The sequence below is a fragment of the Bos mutus genome, chromosome 2 (assembly GCF_027580195.1).
Source record: "Bos mutus isolate GX-2022 chromosome 2, NWIPB_WYAK_1.1, whole genome shotgun sequence".
In the NCBI taxonomy this organism is placed as follows: domain Eukaryota; kingdom Metazoa; phylum Chordata; class Mammalia; order Artiodactyla; family Bovidae; genus Bos; species Bos mutus.
In genome coordinates, this window is record NC_091618.1 from 121,404,052 (window position 1) to 121,418,243 (window position 14,192).

The 14,192-nt window shown below is 40.0% G+C and overlaps 1 protein-coding gene and 1 pseudogene across 2 annotated transcripts in view; one reads left to right on the plus strand and one right to left on the minus strand.

Moving 5' to 3' along the window:
- PPP1R1C (protein phosphatase 1 regulatory inhibitor subunit 1C) overlaps positions 1-14,192 on the plus strand; it is a 122,802-nt gene that overhangs the window by 20,951 nt on the left and 87,659 nt on the right. The window lies entirely within an intron of this gene.
- Positions 4,719-5,359, minus strand: LOC102278092 (proteolipid protein 2-like; annotated as a pseudogene).

Consider the following 14,192-nt stretch of genomic DNA (forward strand, 5'->3'; position numbering starts at 1 on the left):
TTTTTAAAGATGCTCAGATTTTCTCATTTTATTCGTTTCTGGACATGGACATTTACCAAAAATATATCTTCTCATAGCTTAGAGCAGAAAAATATTATTAATACTAAGTTGGGCTCAGATGGTAAAGAATCTGCCTGCAATGCAGGAGATCCGGGTTCAGTCCCTGGGTCAGGAAGAGCCCCCGGAGAAGGGAAAGGCTACCCACTCTAGCATTCTTGCCTGAAGAATCCCATGGACAGGGGAGCCTGGTGGGCTACAGTCCATAGAGTTGGAGAGTCAGCCACGACTGAGCGGCTAACACTCATTCACTCACTCATGCTCCATACTAGAGTACAATTTGGTAGTGGTTTAAATTCACAAGTTTCCTGTATCCTACTACAGCTGAACATTGATTCAGTCTGTGACATCTCCAACTTAATAAAGTCAAGAGTCATTCTCTATGGTTTTTGTTGAATTGCCACTTTTTTTTTTTTTTTTTTCCTGAAACTAAACCTTACCATTTGGACTGGATAAAAGAGTAATTAATCATTGAAAAAAGGAATACTCAACACCCATCTTAACTTCCACTGAAACTATCCTCATCCATTAATTTTGTTTGAAAGGATTATTTTTGATAAGCAAAGGAAACATGCAGTAAACCTGGTAAAGGCCATGGTACTGGTTCTATTTTGGTCTCAAATCTATGCAGGATTACTTTCTGTAAGAATCCCAAATTGATGATTAGTCAGACTCCACTTGACAATTTCCAGTGATAAGTTAGGCTGTTTTTGAAGCATCATGGTTATGACTAGATAGCTCTGTTAGAAAGTTATGCCTTATATCTAGTTGGAGTATCCTTCAATCTTTTAGCTACTGATCTTGCTGTGCTCTTCTAAAGGATTTCAGAAAAAGTATAGTACTTCTTCCAACTGAGAACCCTTCATATTTTGGGGACAGACTTCCTGTTTACTCTCAGTTCTCTCTTGAATAAAATTTTCAGTTACATTCGGTTCAGTTCAGTTCAGTTCAGTCGCTCAGTTGTGTCTGGCTCTGGCTCTTTGCGACCCCATGAACTGCAGCACTCCAGGCCCCCCAGTCCATCACCAACTCCCGGAGTCCACCCAAACCCATGTCCATTGAGTCGGTGATGCCATCCAGCCATCTCATCCTCTGTCATCCCCTTCTCCTCCTGCCTTCAATCTTCCCCAGCATCAGGGTCTTTTCAAATGAGTCAGCTCTTCACATCAGGTGGCCAAAGTATTGGAGTTTCAGCTTCAACATCAGTCCTTCCAATGAACACCCAGGACTAATCTTTAGGATGGACTGGTTGGATCTCCTCAGTCCAAGGGACTCTCAAGAGTCTTCTCCAACACCACAGTTCAAAGGCATCAGTTCTTCAGTGCTCTGCCTTCTTTATAGTCCAACTCTCACATCCATACATGACCACTGGAAAAACCATAGCCTTATATTTCTTCAAATTGAAATATAGTTGATTTACAATATTATGTTAGTTTCAGGTGTATATCAAAGTGATTCAGTTACATATATAGATATTTTCACATTCTTTTCTATTACAGGTTATTACAAGATATTGAATTTTTTGGTGCTATACAGTAAATCCTGTTGCTTATCTATTTCATGTATAGTAGTTTGGATCTGTTAATCTTATACTCTTGTCTTTATGATTATGATATAGTTTTCAGAAATCTCACCATTTTGCTCCCTAGTGATACTCAAATTGTATTTTTCAGCATTGTACCCAAATTTCACTCTTAATTTAGCAGTTAATTATTGAACATCTATTACAGGCCAGCACCAGATATATATATATATATACACACACATATATACATATACATATATACATATTATAGTAAATGAGAGTTCACAAATGAAAGGTGATGGGGTTTGTGGTAGCAGAAATATAGGATACTTTAGAAGCACACAGAACACATAGCCCAGTCAGTAATGGCTTAATGGAGGAAGGAGATTTGTGCTGAACTTGGTGGAAAAAGCAGGAGTACTACTATTTAAGACAGAGAGGAAAACAGGGACAAAGTTTCAGAAGTAGAGCAAGGTAATGCAGATTCAAGGAAGTGAGAGGAGTCCAGAATGACACAGCTTGGAGTGGCATCAGGTAAGGGTGGCAATTAGGCAGGCACCATGTGGTGGGGGCATTATAAGCATTTTAAAAGGAGTTATGACTAGGAACCACTAAATGACTTTAAGCAGGAGAGCTCACATGCTCAAATTTTATTCTAAAACGATCCCTGTGGCTGCAGATAAAGAATGGATAAGAGGGAGAAGGTCTCGGGAAGTCAGTGGACTTGATTAATTGGATGGCCCAGGGGCGGGGAGGGGAATGGTAATAAAAAAGAAGTCTGAGTTAAGGCTATCAATACTGGCGCCTTTCCTAAAATGGCAGTGCACATTTGGAGAGGAGTGGGGAAAGGTGATGAATTCAGAATGGAATTACTTTGGGTACCTTAGATAAAAAGACAGCTCTCATTCAAATTCCAAATGAAATATTCATAACATTCCTGGAAGTAATGCCTGAATAATGGAACCATTGGTATTAAAAACCAATTTTCTAGAGCCTTTTAAGAGTAAGCACAATGTGCTTATAAAAATGAAATATTTACCGAGCAATTATTACCTTAATAATGTTTGCAATATATCTGCTCTAGGTTCAATATAATACTTGAAAAACAGTAATTGCTCTTAATCATTACAGATATCCAATTAAACACATACATCATTAGCCAAGCAATTATGATTAGGCACTCAAGTCTACTTATCTGCTGAGTCAAAACTGCTGCCAATCTGGTGCATGAGTGTTATTCTAGGTCTGACCACTGTTCCATACGCATGTGCTCCAAGGAATAGCTAATCCTAAACTGTATGCCCTCAGTTCAACACATCTATTTAAATTCCAAGTCCAGTTGAAGCAAAATTTAAATTCTTCTTTGATGAATTGTATGTATTTCTCATTTTCGATGCTTAGCAGAGTGAGCATGTGTGGCTGAATGGGTTACCTAAGTATAAATCTTGGAAGCTGTTAAGATTTATAAAGTTAAAAGCAGCAAATTGTTTCAATCTATAACTAAGTGTATTTGTTATTCACCATATAACTACATGTGTTTTCTGCCATTTCTGTTATTTATGTCATTTTTTTCAAGTCTCAAATAAATGCCTGACTACGTTATCTACTTTGTCATTCTCTTATCCTCAGTCTTTTCCACCTCAATCTTAGAAAAACTGTATTCTAGAAGTATGGTATAATCAAAAGATGTAATCTTTAGAACTAGAAAGACCCAGGCCTGAATCCCAACTCTGCCATTTAACAGTTCTGTGACTTTAAGCGGGTCACCCATCATTTATGAGCTTCAGTTTGCTCACATACAAAATGTAATTAATAGTGGCAACCTCATTGAGTTGTTTTATTTTTTTTTTGTCATTTTAACATCTCTGATAATTTTTTTTAATTTTATTTTATTTAACTTTACAATACTGTATTGGTTTTGCCATATATCAAAATGAATCTGCCACAGGTATACATGTGTTCCCCATCCTGAACCCTCCTCCCTCCTCCCTCCCCATACCATCCCTCTGGGTCGTCCCAGTGCACCAGCCCCAAGCATCCAGTATCGTGCATCAAACTGGGACTGGCGACTTGTTTCATATATGATATTATACATATTTCAATGCCGTTCTCCCAAATCATCCCACCCTCTCCCTCTCCCACAGAGTCCAAAAGACTGTTCTATACATCAGTGTCTCTTTTGCTGTCTCGTATACAGGGTTACTGTTACCATCTTTCTAAATTCCATATATATGCATTAGTATACTGTATTGGTATTTTTCTTTCTGGCTTACTTCACTCTGTATACTAGGCTCCAGTTTCATCCACCTCATTAGAACTAGCAACCTAGATGTCCGTCAGCAGATGAATGGATAAGAAAGCTGTGGTACATATACACAATGGACTATTACTCAGCCATTAAAAAGAATACATTTGAATCAGTTCTAATGAGTTGTTTTAAGGATGAAAATAATGAATGAAAATGCTTGATATTATAGCATCTCAGTATTACAGCCAATAGCAGTAATAGTTTTTCTAATAATCTGCATGTGTGCATGCTAAATCGCTTCAGTCATGTCCACCTCTTTGCGACCCTATGGACCATAGCCTGCCAGGCTCCTCTGTCCATGGAATTCTCCAGGCAAGAATACTGGAGTGGGTAGCCTTTCTCTTCTCCCAGGAATCTTCCCAAACCAGGGATCTAACCAGCATCTCTTATGTCTCCTGCATTGCCACTGGGTTCTTTACCACTAGAACCACTTGGGAAGCTCAATAATCTGCCTCGTATTTATTTATTCCCCTACAGAACACTCTTCACCCCACATATACCCTGAGGGTATTATTTAGAGTGGGTTACAACATGGGGCCTATAGTCTCAAATCTGAGGTACCCTCTTCTGTCATTTTGTTTCTTAGGTGGGGGCACTGTCCAGGCAGAACTGATGTCTGTCTGGATACTGCAGAAGGCGGACCTAGGCACACCCATAAAGGCGGACATACCCAGGAGCATTGATTGGCAGGCTAGAAGACAAATTCTTATGATAAAGGCACTTTTACCTCAACAGGAGCCTGGGAGTTGACTGGGAGTGTTGTAAGAGTGGGGAGGAGTTATTTCAAGGTTTATTTGCAGGTTGCTGAGAGAAATGAAGACAGTTCACCTATATCCAGCCATCTGCAGGGTCAGTAGGGGCTGCTATATGTCTTTGCAGCAACAAGTGAAAGTGAAAGTTGCTCAGTCCTGTCTGACTCTTTGCAACCCCATGGACTATACAGCCCATGGAATTCTCCAGGCCAGAATACTGGAGTGGGTAGCCTTTCCTTTCTCCAGGGATCTTCCCTACCCAGGAATCGAAGCGGGGTCTCCTTCATTGCAGGCAGATTCTTTACCAACTGAGCTATCAGGGAAGGGGAAGGTAATATAGGCATCATAATCAAAGAGTTACGCAGCGCATAAGGACAATACCCCCGCTGTGATTTTGGAGTTGTTTCCTCTCTTGACAAGCACCACAGTCCACAATGGAGGTGATCAGGTAGAGGATGATCACTACAAGTGTTCAGAAGCAATCACTCCAAGGCTGGTTGATGATCTGTATCTTGGTGTGCAGGTCACACATGTAGACAACAAAGATAGTGGCAAATATCATCTCTGTCACTGAAAAGGAGTACCCTGATGTCAAGGCACTAAAGCAGATCAGAATCACCAGGCACAATATATTCTCAGCAAACAGGAGAAATCCCTTTCTGGTGAGTGAGAAGTCAGTCAGCAGCCGGGGGCCCAGAGGCACCCAGAATCTGCCATGGTGTGGACCAGAGGCCCAAGAGGCACAGAGGACCTGCTCTCTTGCTTGTGGATTTGAGGACGTTGCATACCCAGCAGTCTTGCCCGCCTGCCATCTAGCCAGGAAGCACATTTTGATTGACAGCATTTTTAAGGAGATACTTCTACATACATAGTTGAAGGAGACATATATATGTAGTTGAAGGAGATACTGATGACTACGTTTATAGCTAAAACATATTAACATCCTAGCTTCTTTAAACCACAGGCATTGAATCAGACTAAGTATTTAATTTTGTCATTGTCTTTGATAATTAACTGTAAGAATCTGAGTTTCTGATTATATGGTCAATTGCACTTCTTTTATTAACTACTTAAAAGCAGTTAGACAGCCCTTTAACTTTAATGTTGGTTAATAGGCTGGGCCCTAAAATATTAAGTTTGTGTGATTCACAGCCAAATTTCAATTATAAAACTAAAAAGTTTTAATCTCACTTTCATCCATGATCTAAAAGGAATCTTTCTTTGTCATCACAAAGAATACATGATAATATATATAGTTTACCAATCTTTAAAGAGGTTTAGCATTCATTGAAGTCTTTGCCAAATACTTGATAGGCTAACAGATTTCATATTTTCCACTAAAGATTGATGTTCAAAGTGAACTAATTACATCCTTAGGTTACTTATTTATTTATTCATTTAGTATGAATTTAGTCATTAATTACTTAACTGGTTAAGAAAATTACATTTCTGGGAGCCATTTATATATGAGTAGATATAAACATGGAGAAGGAGATGGCACCCTACTCCAGTACTCTTGCCTGGAAAATCCCATGGACGGAGGAGCCTGGTGGGCTGCAGTCCATGGGGTTGCTAAGAGTCGGACACGACTGAGCGACTTCACTTTCACTTTTCATTTTCCTGCATTGGAGAAGGAAATGGCAACCCACTCCATTGTTCTTGCCTGGAGAATCCCAGGGATGGGGGAGCCTGGTGGGCTGCCGTCTATGGGATCACACAGAGTTAGACACGACTGAAGTGACTTAGCAGCAGCAGATATACAAATATATATTTACATATACATATATAAGGGTTTCCCTGGTGGCTCAGATGGTAAAGAATCTGCCTGCAATGTGGGAGACCTGGGTTCGAAACCTGGGTCAGGAAGATCCCCTGGAGGAGGGCATGGCAACCCACTCCAGTATTCTTGCCTGGAGAATCCCCTTGGACAGAGGAACCTGGAAGAAGACATGGGGTTGCAAAGAGCTGGACATGACTGAGCAACTAAACATATAGCGCACACATACATATATAAATATATGTAACCAAGATACGTCAATATACTTTAGAGTTAATATTTTATGCTTCCTGAATTAATAGAATTCCAGTCTAGGTTTGTTTCCAACTTGCTGTGGTACTTAACAGATTGATAAACCTTTCCAGGCATTTGGTTTGAAAAAATAAAAATGAAGAAGTGTCATATCAGTTCTTGAGGAGATGAGGCCAGTGTGGCTTTCAGAGTCAAGGCTAAGTACAAATCACAGTCTGCCTAGGGTGTAGATGCTAGGTGAGTACAAGGATGACACTGGAAGTTTGTTCAGCAGAGCAGATTTGAGGTATGATCGATGTCAGAAGAGAAAGCAAAACCTTCGTGCATGTTTGGAATCAAGGATAAAACATTCATATCTGTTGTGTGCATGTAGACCTCATCACTCAATTTTAGGGGAAGTGAAGATGGAAGTGAATAAATTTTATTTGTCACTATAATAAAGCTGGGAGGAAAAAGAGAAAACAGGGAGCTTAAAGAAAAAAGAAAGAAAGCTGGGGGCCTGGGTGGAGGTTTTCATAAGATTAAGGTAAACCCCTAGAGTGGAAACTGCTCACTGCTTCATTGGAGCACTTCTCAATGTTGTACTTGGCAAAATACATTCATTCATCTCCATGCCTTTAACAGTAGTTTACTAAGAACACACTGTTTTCCTTGAAACTATCATACTGCAACCCCCTTTATAGTCTCAAAACAGATATGCGATACTAAAATTCTAAATTTCTGGGATGTCAACAGAGAAAGAAAAAATGTACTCTTTGCTTTTGTAGTGTAAAACAATGGGCAACTTATGTTAATGAATGGTCATTATTTGAAATTAATGTCAGTAAAAGAACATGGCTAGAGTTTTTTTTTTTTTTTTGAGAATTTATGTCCATTTGGACTAATCAATTTATTTCTCTCAAATTTTATCTCTGTGATCCTATCTTTTTAAATAAAGAAAAAAATGGTAACAATGTGAAAAAATGACTTAACACTATACCTCTTGGTTATGATGATCTATCCAAAAGCAAAATAAAAATACTGAGAATGTAATTACTGAGCCCAGTTTTTGTATTAGGTGTCCTAAATAATGAAGACGGCAAGGATTTAATTTGTGAGCTTATAATCTAGTTTTATGAAACAAGACAAGGGAATGAGAACAGTTAAAAGATACAAGAAAAAACAGAAAGGAATTACAGTGAAACAAGATGATTCATTACTGAATGAATGATGTTAACAGTAAATGCTCTAAGAGTTCAGAGGAGTGAGAACTCTCAGAAGACTGATGTTTGTAGAACTCACTTTATAGAGGAGGTGGAGTTTCATTCCAGGCATAACCTGCAGAAAATCAGGAAGGGAGAAATGTGAAGATGATAGCTTGGGTCAATCGGACAGGAGCTGATGGTTAACGCGTACAAGACCAGTAAGAATTCAAGTACATGGAAGCCAGTATGTGGAGGGGCTAGGATGAGTAATTTTGAATTTATTTTGCATAAAGTGGAAATTGCTGGCATTGTATGCTCAAATAAAGTTCATGATCAAATAAAGCTCAGTCCTGCAGCATGTGGGGGTAGAATGAGGATTGGCAGGAAGGTCAGTTGGGAGACCAATTGAAGAGCCCAGAAATGAGTGAGAAGGATATAAACTGCAGGATGGCAAAGTAATGGATTACAAAAGACAAATGTAAGACATTGAGAAAAATGAATCAGTTGACTGCCAAAACTGATTGCCTGGATGGATGTGAGATGATGAAGCTGAGAGAGTCAAGCAGGACTTCAGGTGTGGGTAGTATAAGGACTGGGAAATCCGGAGGAAGGAACTAAATTCTGTGGTCAAAATGAAGTTAGTTATAAACGTAAAAATAATGGTTGTGTAGCTAGTTTATAACCTGTTACACAAATTTACATAGTGCATGATGGCTCAGTGGTAAAGAATCCACCCTGCCAACACAGGAGAGGAAAGAAATGTCGGTTCCATCTTTGGGTCAGGAAGATCCCCTGGAGGAAGAAATGTCAATCTACTCCCATATTCTTGCCTGGAAAAATCCCATGGACAGAGGAGCCTGTTGGGCTACAGTCCATGCAGTTGCAAAGAGTTGGACATGACTGAGCAACTGAGTACATGCAATACATACATTCAGTTCAGTTCAGTCACTCAGTTGTGTCTGACTCTTTGCAAACCCATGAATCGCAGCACGCCAGGCCTCTCTGTCCAACACCAACTCCAGGAGCCCACCCAAACTCATGTCCATTGAGTCGGTGATGTCATCCAACCATCTCATCCTCTGTCATCCCCTTCTGCTCCTGCCCTCAATTTTACCCAGCATCAGGATCTTTTCAAGTGAGTCAGCTCTTCTCATTAGGTGGTCACAGCATTGGAGTTTCAGCTTCAACATCAGACCTTCCAATGAACACCCAGGACTGATCTCCTTTAGGATGGACTGGTTAGATCTTCTTGTAGTCCAAGGGACTCTCAAGAGTCTTCTCCAATGGTACACTATTATTATATATTATAACCATATTATGCCAGGATGGATGTGAGAGTTGGACCACAAAAAGGCTGAGCACTGAATAATTGATGCTTTCAAACTGTGGTGCTGGAGAAGACTCTTGAGAGTCCCCTGGACAGCAAGGAGATCAAAGCCATCAATCCTAAAGGAAATCAACCCTGAATATTCATTGGAAGGATGGATGCTAAAGCTGAAGCTCCAGTACTTTGGTCACCTGATACGAAGAGACAACTCAATGGAAAAGACCCCAATGGTGGGAAAGATTGAAGGCAGGATAAGAAGAGGGGGTGACAGAGGATGAGATGGTTGGATGGCATCACCAACTCAACGGACATGAGTTTGAGCAAACTCTGGGAGATAATGAAGTAAGGGAAGCCTGAAGTGCTGCAGTCCATGGGGTCACAAAGAGTTGTGCATGACTTACCAACTGAACAACAAGATGCTTATACACAAAAGCCCAACTTCAAAAAAACCACAGATGATAGACTCTATTTAAAAATGAGGTTCCAGATTTCCCTGGTGGTACAGTGAATAAGAATCTGCCTGCCAGTGCAGGGGACACGGATTTGATCCCAGATCCAGGAAGACTACACATGCCTCTCAGCAACTAAGCCTGTGTGTCACAATTACTGAGCCTGAGACCACAAAGAGTTGGACACGACTGACTTTCATGTCACATTATATCTTCATAGATGCAACTTGAATTTTCCTAGGTATTGTTAGCCTATGGGCTATAGATATGATCTCATTTATAACAATTCTTAAGTTCCCTTGTGTGGTAGCCATTACCTACTAATGTGGGTCCTCGAACCCCATGCAAAATGCTTTCCCCAGTAAAATATTTTCTTGGGTCCCTTGGGTGAAGTATAATGTGTGTAGCACTTCTCATTATTTTTACTGCTCCACTGGGCACAGCTGCTACTACTTTGAGTGTTTTAAACACCAGGTACATCTTGTTGCAGTCCGTAGCCACCCTCAGTCCTGATTCAATGCACCACGCTTTGTTTAGTCAACAATGTCTCTCTCGTTCCTTAATATTAACCTAATAGTGGGCCTCTAAAATACTTGGGTGGAGAAGGCAATGGCACCCCACTCCAGTACTCTTGCCTGGAAAATCCCATGGATGGAGGAGCCTGGAAGGCTTCGGTCTTTGGGGTCACTGAGGGTCGGACATGACTGAGCGACTTCACTTTCACTTTTCACTTTCATGCATTGGAGAAGGAAATGGCAACCCACTCCAGTGTTCTTGCCTGGAGAATCCCAGGGACGGGGGAACCTGGTGGGCTGCCATCTATGGGGTCGCACAGAGTCAGACACGACTGAAGTGACTTAGCAGCAAAATACTTGGGAGCAAAGTCATTATAAAGTTTGGTAATGTATCTCTTTCAGGTTTTAGGTACAATTCCTTTCTCCATTTTTGGATGAGGAGATGAGTTCAATGAGATTAAGCAATGGCAGATACCATATGACAAATTAATGGCAGAACTGGGATTCAAACTCAGATCTGTCTACACACCTTGTACTCCTAATCACAGAGTTTTAAATAACTATATAAGTGTCAGACAATCTCATGTAAAAGTATTAAAATAAGCTCTGGAGATCAGATACAGAGGTTTATCAAATCAAAACGGAAACAAATTTCTGTACTGAACCAAGTTCTGTAACTCATTTGGTGAAACAGGCAATAATTTCAAAGTAAGTAGGGGCTTTCAGATACATCTCTACAAAAACAGCTTAACAATAGCAGATATATTAAACAATTGAGATGCTTAAGAAATTAGCTTCCTGGAAATACGAACATGCTGAAACTGGTTTAAACAAGTTAAATGCTTGACATGTGATACTGAAGATCCATGAGAAACATAATTAGTTCTCAGACTGGAGCATGAGATTATAGAAAAGGATTAAAAAGACTACAGTACCATCAGTTCAGTCATGTATGAGTGTTTGCGAACCTGTGGACTGCAGCATAACAGGCTTCCCTGTCCAACACCAGTTCTCGGAGCTTGCTCAAATTCATGTCCATCAAGTTGGTGATGCCATCCAACCATCTCATCCTCTGTTGTCTCCTTCTCCTCCTGCCTTCAATCTTTCCCAGCATCAGGGTCTTTTCAAATGAGTCAGTTCTTCGCATCAAGTGGCCAAAGTATTGGATTTTCAGCTTCAGCATCAGTCCTTTCAATGAATATTTAGGACTGATTTCCTTTAGGATGGACTGGTTGGATCTCCTTGCAGTCCAAGGGACTCTCAAGAGTCTTCTCTTGAGTCTTGAGTCAAGACTCAAGTAAGTCTTGGGCATGACTTGAGTAAGTCATGGCTTGAGTCTTAAGCATGACTTGAGTAAGTCATGCCCAACTCAAATCTTCTTTTGAGTCTTCTGTGTACACTACAGTTGGAGTATACACCACAACACAACACCATAGTACCATATATGTATTTAAATTTAAAAAGCATTATTCTTATTTTTGATTTGATAACTTGTTTAAATGTACTTATGAATATTCATACTGTGAATCTTGATATGAAAAATCTGAGGTAAGTAGATTATATGTTTTAATTTTCATATTATCACTGCATAGAATGAGACAAAAGAGGAGTAATACCTTAACTAGTAAAAAAGTTATTGGATTCTAGATGGAGGGGTTGACTTAGATCATATCTAAATGGCCTACTGGTTTCCCTACTTTCTTCAATTTAAGTCTGAAATTTTCAATAAAGAGTTCATGATCCAGGCCATAGTCAGCTCCCAGACTTGTTTCTGCTGACTGTATAGAACTTCTCCATCTTTGGCTGCAAAGAACATAACCAATCTGATTTTGGTATTGACTTGGTGATGTCCATGTATAGAGTCATCTCAGGAGTTATTGGAAGAGGGTGTTTGCTAAGACCACTGCATTCTCTTGGCAAAATTCTGTTCACCTTTGCACTGCTTCATTTTGTACTGCAAGGCCACACTTGCCCATTACTCCAGGTATCTCTTGACTTCCTACTTAGCATTCCTATCCCCTGTGATGAAAAGGACATCTTTTATTGGTATTAGTCCTAGAAGGTCTTGTAGGTCTGCAAATCCCTTATGATTATACAGTGGAAGTGCCAAATAGATTCAAGACACTAGATCTGATAGACAGAGTCCTGAAGAACTATGGATAGAGGGATGTAAAATAGTACAGAAGGCAGTGATCAAAACCATCCCCAAGAAAAATAAATGCCAAAAGGCAAAATGGTTGTCTGAAAAAGTATTACAAATTGCTGAGAAAAGAATAGAAGTGAAAGGCAATGGAGAAAAGGAAAGATATACCCATCTGAGTGCAGTGTTTCAAAGAATACCCAGGAGAGATAAGAATGGCTTCCTCAGTGATAGGTACAAAGAAATAGAGGAAAACAATAGAATGGGAAAGACTAGAGATTTCTTCAAGAAAATTAGAGATATCAATGGAACATTTCAAGCAAAGATAGGCACAATAAAGGACAGAAATGTAACAGAAGCAGAAGCTATTAAGAAGAGGCGGCAAGAATACACAGAACTATACAAAAAAGTTCTTAATGCTCCAGATGCTGTGCTCACTCACAAAGAGCTAGACATCCTGGGGTGTGAAGTCAAGTAGGCCTTAGGAAACATTACTAAGAACAAAGCTAGTGGAGATGATGGAATTCCAGCTGAGCTATTTCAAGTCCTAAAAGAAGATGCTGTGAAAGTGCAGCACTTAATATGCCAGCAAATTTGGGAAATTCAGCAGTGGTCACAGGCCTGGAAAGGTCAGTTTTCATTTCAATCCCAAAGAAGGGCAATATCAAAGAATATTCAAACTACGGCACAATTGCATTAATGTCACATGATAACAAGGTAATGCTCAAAATCCTTCAAGCTAGGCTTCAGCAGTACATGCAAGAACCAAGAACTTCCAGATATACAAGTTGGATTTAGAAAAGGCAGAGGAAACAGAGATCAAATTGCCAACATTTGTTGGATCACAGAAAAAGTAAGGGATTGCTGGATCATAAGGCAGTTCTATTTCCAGTTTTTTAAGGAATCTCCACACTGTTCTCCATAGTGGCTGTACTAGTTTGCATTCCCACCAACAGTGTAAGAGGGTTCTCTTTTCTCCACACCCTCTCCAGCATTTATTATTTGTAGACTTTTGGATCGCAGACCTTCTGACTGGTGTGAAATGGTACCTCATAGTGGTTTTGATTTGCATTTCTCTGATAATGAGTGATGTTGAGCATCTTTTCATGTGTTTGTTAGCCATCTGTATGTCTTCTTTGGAGAAATGTCTATTTAGTTCTTTGGCGCATTTTTTGATTGGGTCGTTTATTTTTCTGGAGTTGAGCTGTAGGAGTTGCTTGTATATTGCCTTATGATCCAGCAACCCCACTGCTGGGCATACACACTGAGGAAACCAGAAGGGAAAGAGACACGTGTACCCCAATGTTCATCGCAGCACTGTTTATAATAGCCAAGACATGGAAGCAACCTAGATGTCCATCAGCAGATGAATGGATAAGAAAGCTGTGGTACATATACACAATGGAGTATTACTCAGCCATTAAAAAGAATACATTTGAATCAGTTCTAATGAGGTGGATGAAACTGGAGCCTATTATACAGAGTGAAGTAAGCCAAAAGGAAAAACATAAATACAGTATACTAACGCATATATATGGAATTTAGAAAGATGGTAACAATAACCCTGTGTACGAGACAGCAAAAGAGACACTGATGTATAGAACAGTCTTATGGACTCTGTGGGAGAGGGAGAGGGTGGGAAGATTTGGGAGAATGGCAATGAAACATGTAAAATATCATGTAGGAAACGAGTTGCCAGTCCAGGTTCGATGCACGATGCTGGATGCTTGGGGCTGGTGCACTGGGACGGCCCAGAGGGATGGTATGGGGAGGGAGGAGGGAGGAGGGTTCGGGATGGGGAACACATGTATACCTGTGGCGGATTCATTTTGATATTTGGCAAAACTAATACAATTATGTAAAGTTTAAAAATAAAATAAAATCAGAAAAAAAAAAAAGAAAAAGT